Below are 8,978 nucleotides of genomic sequence, written 5' to 3'. Positions count from 1 at the left end.
GATGATGCATGAAATCAGACAATTTGGTATAAATCACTAAATAAAGCTCAAAATGGGCACATTTTTTGTGTAAATATTCTTTTTAGTGTCCTGAGCAAATATAAGAGAAAAAAATTGTGCCATCAGAAAAAAATTCTGAAGTATTTTATTGTTTTTTGAATTTCTTATGTATTTCTTTGTTTTTTCGACTTTATGTTTTTCATTGTTTTTTCGATGAAACTTGTTTGCGACATTGTTCCGAACAAGAAAATATATTAATAATTGATTTTAATCAATAAAACCCCCAAATAATCATGCTTTTGTGAAATTTGCCTGTAAGCACAGTTTGCATTGAAATTGTACACAAATTCACGTTTTTGAGCAATTTTTGGTCTGACATGCACATACATATTTATGCGCAACTTCGAAACCGTGCGCCCGGGCATCGCAAATTTGGTGTCAAAAGATGCGGGAGACTTGAAAGAAAAAAGTCATGAAACGTCGTGGCGATAGCTTTTCGCGTTAGCGATACATCGCGCGGAACGTCGAGGGGGGGGCCTCGGAGGCCCCCCCCCGGCCTAGTTAGGGTTAATGTACATGTATTTTTTTCCTTGGGAGTTGCAACAATTTTGTCAATATTTTTCAACATGTCTCACTTCAGACTCTTGAATGTTTCATTTCATTTCATTTATTTATTTCAACACGGCACATGATTCAGCCAGACGGCTGTTCTTCCTCATGTCCGTGCATCATGAGGTAAAAATGACATACTTTTTTTTTTAAAACATATACACATGTACATGAAACATATATACAAAATACAATTAAATAAAATAAATCAGAACAAAATTAGAAAAAAAATATTTACATTAAGAAAAAAAATGAATACATGCTTGGTTTACTTGAAAAAAAAAAAAAAGATGGGGAATGGGTACAATATCACTGTGGTGTCAGATACAAATTCAAACTCCGTCTATAACCGCTAAAAATTGTTTGCTGTTTTACGCATGTTGGCAATGTATTCCATAATTTTGGACCTTGATAACTAAAACTCCTTTGCCTAAAGCAGGTTTTGATATATGGTAACTTGAATATCAGCGTTGTATTCCTTAAGGCATAATCAAAAATTTTCAACTCAAACATTTCACTTATATATTTAGGGGTTAAATTATAAGCGACTTTATACATTGTGCACAACATATGTTTTTTTCTTCTCATCTCAAGTGTGTCAACATCAATTTGTGAGTATAATAAATTAGTTGGGTATCTCGAATTCACCTGCTACACTGCTCTCAGAGAACGATTCTGAAGAATTTGAAGACGCTGAATATAACTCTGATTAACATTTGACCATATAACATCACAATAGTCAAAATTACTTTGAATGATGGATTTTCAAGCATCTTCACAGTGATCGGCAGAATGGAGATTGGTCGATAATTATTGACATCTGTCTTCTTTCCCTTTTTATGAATAGGGATGATTTTTGAACATTTCAGTGATGTCGGAATTTTACCAGTTTTAAAGGACAAATTGAATATAAAGGCTAATGGTGCAATGATATACTCAGAAGCGGCTTTTAACAGACTCAGAGGTAGCGTACCCCCTTCACTAGATTTTTTGTTCGGTAGAGCCCGCAATGCTTTTTCAACATCTGATTCAGAGATTGGCTGAAAACTAAAGTTTGGTTGATTGACTGGTACATACTTCCTGTAGCCAAAATTACTATCTTGTGTGACGCTCCTCTGTATGTTTTGACCAACTTCACTGAAATAAACATTAAATCGATCTGCAACCTCTTCTGATCTCATCAATGCACCATCTTTACCTTGTAAATACACTGGATCTTGATCTTTCTTCTTCGATGGCATAACATGCTTCAATGATTTCCATACCTCATGAGAATTTCTGTCGTTTGTTTCAACAGTCTTAGTGATATACTCAGATTTAGCCTTTCTTATTTCTGTAGTGACCTTATTTCTTAATATTCTATACTCACTCCAATCTCTGTCTTCTTTCGTTTTCTTTGCTGTTTTCTTTTGTGTATTTCTTACAGAAAGTACTGCATCAAATATGGGTGAAGGGCCGGCTTAATACTCCAGACTTTACTTTTAGTAGTAACACTGAAATGACACATGTATGTATTGCATGCAGAAAAGTTACATGCGATTGGAAAGCACCATTTCTAAGCATGGTTCAATACCGCTCCGCTAGCACTTACCAATACTCTCGACGGTTGTCTTTGGCCTCCATATCGTATGTCAGTGGTTCAAGGTTCTGTTTAATGTTCAATTACATCTGGTTTTGCCATTGTTCAATATGTCTGTTTATGAAGCGAAGGACTGCTAAATATTATGATTACAAATATTCCAGCAAGCAAAACAACATGCTGGGTGTAGGGGCCACATATTGACAAACTTGTTCTTCAGTTTTAATGAATTGCAAAGCATTCATAATCTGTACATTTTGTGATGATATGGTATATGATAAAGGGAGATTACAAGAAAATATGGATAGAGTGTGATCTGTCACTATGCTATTTTGATAAAGTCACAGATATTAAAGCCACAAAATTGCAGAATGAGGACATTTAGTCAAAATATTAGAAATTATACAAGTGGTCATAATCAAAGAGGCTAGAGGCTAGCTTTCTTTGTTTCTGTGGTAGCAGTTTCGAAATAAAATAGGACAAATTATGCATCACTGGAAAGTATAGAGCCTCCAAGAGAATTTAAAGATGCTATATTCTGAAAGGAAACTAACAACCATAATTGACAGCTTTATCAGGATTCCATGGTGACAGCTCGCAAACGTGATTTATTCAATGTAAGAAAGTCCTTCGGGCAGTTTGAACACCCTGTTGCGATGAATTAAACGCTTGTCATCGAAACACATCTTGTAGAGTGTGTTGAGAGTTTTCTTTGTGCACGAGTTTGAAAAGAGCATTCCAAATGTGCATTCAGTTGAAAAGCCTTTGTTTCCCCCCAGCCAGATAGAGACTTTTACATCCTTAGTCAGAGTTTGGTGATTCATTTCTGTAGGGATCGATTGAATCAAAATGCTGTCTCTTCTCAATCAATCAAGTGTGGGTTTGCAAAGACTAAGACTGCATTGAATTACGTTACGCTAGGATTAATTCATCTTGCAGGGCATTTATTTTAAAGGACCTATGCAATACATATGCATGTTTCCTTGTGTTGATTTATGATACATGTACCTTCAATACAGTGGACTCCCGTTATAACGAAGTCCTCTGGACCGGCAATTTTCTTTCATTATATCGAAATTTTGTTATAACCGAACAAATAAACAATAAAAATACATAAAGTATATAATGTTGCGACCTAAATTTTTACTTCATTGTAACTGGAACTTCGTTATAACCATGTTCATTGTAACGGGAGTCCACTGTATCACTTTTGTGGCCAAATGAATGTAGAGTCTAAATAAAGTGCACTCCCATTATAACTAATATGGGTATAACAAAAATCTTGTGACAACGATCTAAAAATTCAGACTAAAAAATTAGTGTTTATATATCTTCATGTATTTTATTATTCGGTTGTAACAATATTTCAATATAAGCAGAGAAAACTGCCAGTCCCGAGGACTTTGTTTAAACAGAAATTGCCTGTATCTGCCATATATTCTATAATAATTTTTCTGCCATTTTTCTTCAGATTACTTGGATATGTCTACAAAAACTCTTCCAAACCAAGATTCTGTCGATGACAACATCTGTCAATCACTGCTAAAGTACTAATATGATTAACAAGAGACATAGGAATGCACCTTCCCCTAGACTGAGCATTACTTGCACATTTCCATGTTACTAATATGATCAAGAAAAGACATTGCGTATCTCAGAATCTACTGGTTGCAATGTGGTTTGTTTGTTGTTGTTTTTTGTGTGGACATATCCAATTAATTTGAAGAAAAATAGGGGAAAAAAATATATGGCACATATATTTAGATATTTTTTTTTGGCCATCTAAGCTATGATCATAAATCAATACAAGTCCAACATACATATGCATTGCATGGGTCCCGTAATCTTACAAATGCCAAATATATACATATATTGAGAGGGAGTTGCAAAGAAATGTGACAACTCCTATTTCTTGATGAAACCATCTGTGTGTGTGTGTGTGTGTGTGTGTGTGTGTGTGTGTGTGTGTGTGTGTGTGTGTGTGTGTGTGTGTGTGTGTGTGTGTGTGTGTGTGTCTATGACCTGATGAGTGGGCTGAATCATACCCAGAACATACAGCAGGTGTGAAGTAGCTTCTCACATGTTATGTTTATATGAATAAACCAGGTTTTGGCGCCAAAAACGTGGGCAGTCAGTCATGTATTATCATAATCGCATATGTGTTCATGGTTTGCTATGCATATAAGTTAAATCTGTTTGTCAAATTCCTTTGATGCAAATTTCTTTGATGCACTTTGATGCAAATTTTATGCAATTACTGAGCCTTGTGACTGTGGCCTATTGAAGTTGTGAGATTGTATGCTCACTGATGCTTAAAAGGGGTCATGGCCTGAGGAGTGAGCTGAATTATACCAGGGAGCTCCACCTCCCTGATTATACCCAGAACATATAGCAAGTGTGAAGTAGCTTCTCATATGCTATGTTTATATGAATAAGCCAGGTTTGGCGCCAAAAACGTGGGCAGTCAGTCGTGCATTTAATACCATTATTGCAGTAGGCTCAGATGTGTTCATGGTTTGCTATGCATGTAAGTTAAATATGGTTGTTAAATTCAAGTGGGTCTTTATAAGTTCACTCAATTGATGAGAGTTCCGTCTCACTTGGTGGAATTCTAATGCTTTTTGAAGTTAAAAAGGGCATGGTTATGCTTTGTAGATAAATTATAGATAGGGGTGTGGTGAAAGATGTTTAAACACTTACTTTGTAGGTATGGTTAATGGATTCCCAGTCCACCCATACCATTGCTGATAGAAAGTTTTGTCTTTAAGTTATGGAATTTAATTTGCATACTGGTATTTACACTCAATAAAAGGGAGGAAATATATGTAGTTTTAGGGCGGTTGCGTATGACATGTTTCGAAAGTCAAAACAGACAGTTTTGTAATTCCAAACTGGACAGAACCAGTTTCTTGCTGGTATGCCTGCCATGTAGGCAAACTGTCAGGCTCGGGGGTGATGCTGTTATTGTTACATTAATACACAATGGGCGTTTTCGCATCGGCCCGGTGTTTCGGGGTGGCGCGCTGTTTTCTGACTTGGGAGATTGGAAAGTGTCTCGGGCCTGGATTCTTGTCGGGCTGGTGTGGAGACGCCTGATGTCTTGTTAGTTTGTTGGTTTGTTTGTTTGTTTGTTTGTTTTTGTGTGAGTGTGTGTGTGTGTGTGTGTGTGTGCTCAGTGGGCGTTTTCGCGTCGGCCCGGTGGGGATCTGGGCCCGGGATATATATATATATATTTTTTTTTTTTCTTCTTCTTCTTCTTCTTTTTGCGATCGCAAATTGGCGCGCTATTTCATTTATTATTCGCATCAGCCCAAGCGTTATCAAGTGGCGCGATGGTTCGCATCGATTTATACTGCTGTTTCGAGGTTTCCAGAGTTATGGACTCGGGAGGATTTCTCGATAATAGCGCGCTGATTGGTATATCATTAAATGGCGATCTGTCGGGGCGTCGGGCTGGTGTGAGGACGCCTATTGATATAATTTTCGATGTGAATTACACCACACCCAGAATGTACGAATTCTTGGTTTGACATGGGCAGAACCATTTTTTTTTTCTTCTTTTCGCTGGGATGCCTGCCATGTATGTTAACTGTCAGGCTCTGGGGTGATTTGTACACTATTTATACAATGTTTTGTTTTTGTTTTTTTTTTCCCCATCGATATGGGTTTTGGTGCGTGTTGCACCACACCCAGAATGCACAAATTCTTGGTTCGGTATGCTTCATATTCTTTATGCATAATTTGAATATTTTTTTTTTATTTTATCTTATTATCTACCCGGTTCAAATTTTATCTTATTATCTACCCGGTTCAAATCTTATTATCTACCCGGTTCAAATCAGTGCATGTATGTCGGGTAAGAAATTACTGTTAAGTTATGTGTGTAGAGTACGCAGACTTTGCAGAAACTCTTTTTTTTTTCTTCTTCTTCTTCTTCTTCTTTTTTTCGTATGGCTTTGGTGGAGGGCCGCTTTCAATCATCTCCTTATGGTATGGAAAGTGGGTTAGTTGTTTTGGTATGGAGGTTTATTTTTGTAGTGTTTGAAGTTATGTACAGGGTAGGTATATGTAGCACATGGGTATCAGGTTTTTGTTACCGAATTAGATATTGGGATAAGTTAGGCTGCAATAGGAGGGAGGGAGAGGGGATTAATTCTAGGAGTGAAGGGTGTGAGGTGAGTGTTGTGTGCTTGAGGTGTTGTGAGCGTGAATGTTATGGGATGTCAAGTCGTGGTAGGGTTGCCTGTTTCCATTTTAAGGAGTTATTTTCAGTCAGCGCAAGTTCGCACTTTGTAATTTCCTGTCTGTGTAATCAGTTGGGAAGAAATGTCCTGGGAAAGAAAGTTTTTTGTGGGTATGTTTGGGGCGTGATTGAATTATCTGTTGGGAATAAGGTTGTTAGAATTTTTGGGATATGTGATGTAGTATATGAATAGTCTGTCTTCTTGTACATTTATGTCTTTAAATGTAAGAGGAATAAGAGATAAGTTGAAAAGGAAGAATATTTTTGAATGGTGTAAAAGTAAAGGGAGTGATATAATTTTATTACAAGAAACATATAGTACACGGGAGGTGGAAGATATATGGAAGTTAGATTGGGATGGACCTATGTTTTTCAGTCATGGATCAAATCATAGTCAGGGTGTATTAACGTTGATATCTTCACATTTAAAATTAAAGATTGAAAAAGTGGTAATAGATGATGATGGAAGATATGTTATTTTCAAAGGTGATATGCAAGGGGTTACTTTGGTAATGGGAAATTGTTATTTCCCTACAAGAGATAAAGAGAGAATGCAAGTGGAGTTTTTGCAGAAATTAGATATTAGTGTATCTAGGTTGTATAATCCTAATCAATTGTTTTTTATAGGAGGGGATTTTAATTTGATAATGAATGGAAGTTTAGATTATATGGGACCAAGGAAGGTGTTGAAAACTGTTTTTAATGAAAAATTTGAAGATTTTTTGAATAAATATAATTTGATAGATATATGGAGAAAGAGAAATCTGAATAAACAACAATTTACGTTTAGACAAAAATGGCCTGTTATTCAAAGCCGTTTAGATTACTGGTTTTGTTCTTCTAGTTTACAACACTCTGTGAAAAAGTGTGAAATAATAACGTCAATAACGCCTGATCACTCTGGTGTTTTGTTACAGGTTGAACAGTTGGTAGATATATTTTGTTATGGTAAGTCATACTGGAAATTTAATAACAGTTTATGTATGGATAGAGAATTTGTTGAAAAATTTAGTAATGAAATAATTAGATTAAGGGAAGAATTGAGTTTGAGTATTCAGGGTAAACGATTGTTATGGGATTTTATGAAAATGAAAATGAGGGGATATATTATAAGTTATTCTAAAGATAAAGCAAAATTGAGAAGAAGTAGAATAGAGGAGTTAGAAAGAAATATTGAGGAATTAGAGAACCAGATATTAGTTTCATCCAGCAATGCGGTAGTAGATGATATAGAGGAGAAGAAATCGGAGTTACGAAAAATATATGAGTATTCTCGACAAGGTTTGAGAGTTCGGTCTAGGGCTGAATGGTTTGAAGAAGGAGAAACAAAAACACAGTATTTTGAACAATTGTTGAAATCTAATAAAAAGAAAAGTGTTATTAAGGAAATATATGATAATAAAGAACAGTTGATAAAGGATGTAAATGGAATAATGAAAGTAATTAGGTTATTTTATGAAAAGTTGTATTCTAATAATGATGAAAATATCTATGATATAAATTGTGTATTTTTTGATGATATTCCGAAATTAAGTGAAGAGAGTAGAGAAAGTTGTGAAGGGAAAGTTAATATAAATGAATGTTTTATGGTTTTAAAAGAAATGAAAGGTAATAAAGCTCCTGGAAACGATGGTTTCACAGTGGAGTTTTATCTCACTTTCTGGTCGGTTCTGGGGCAAATGATGGTAGATGCTCTGAATGAGGCATATGATGAAGGGGCTTTATCAATATCAGAAAAGCAAGGTGTTATTACTTTATTAGAAAAAGAAAATAGGGATGTACTATACATCAAAAATTATAGACCAATTACACTTTTGAATGTAGATTATAAGATATTATCTAAGGTCTTATCAAATAGAATTAAAGAAGTTTTGGGAGAGATTATTCATTTTGATCAAGTTGGGTACATAAAGAATAGGAATATAGGAGAAGCGGTAAGATTAGTAGATGATATGTTATTTCATTCTTTGCACTATACAAGTGGGTTTTTGGTCACAGTGGATTTCGAAAAAGCGTTTGATTCAGTTGCACATGAATTTTTATTTCGGGTCTTACATAGGTTTGGTTTCGGTGAATCGTTTTGTTCCTGGGTTAAGGTGCTTTATAAGGATATTAGCAGTTGTGTTATGAATGGAGGGCACTCTACTGGTTATTTCAAAATCAAGAGAGGGGTTAGGCAAGGTGATCCCCTGTCTCCGTATTTGTTTTTATTAGTAATTGAAACACTGGCACAAGTAGTAAGGAAAGATAACACTGTAAAAGGAATATGTTTTGGGGGAAATGAAATAAAGCAAATTTTATATGCGGATGATATTTCGTTGTTTATAAAGGACATAAAATCTTTAAATAGGTTACAGTATATTTTTGATGAATTCGGGAAAATAAGCGGTTTAATTGTAAATAAAGAAAAATTTAATTTTTTGTGGATGGGTAAGGATACAGAGAAACCTGTATTATCTGTATCTGGAAAATATGTTGATGCAGTTAAAATTTTGGGGGTGAATTTTGTAAGAGATGTGAGGGGGATGAATGAGATCAATTTTAAAG

Source organism: Diadema setosum, chromosome 14 (genome assembly GCF_964275005.1).
Source record: "Diadema setosum chromosome 14, eeDiaSeto1, whole genome shotgun sequence".
NCBI lineage: Eukaryota > Metazoa > Echinodermata > Echinoidea > Diadematoida > Diadematidae > Diadema > Diadema setosum.
This window is presented reverse-complemented; position numbering follows the sequence as displayed.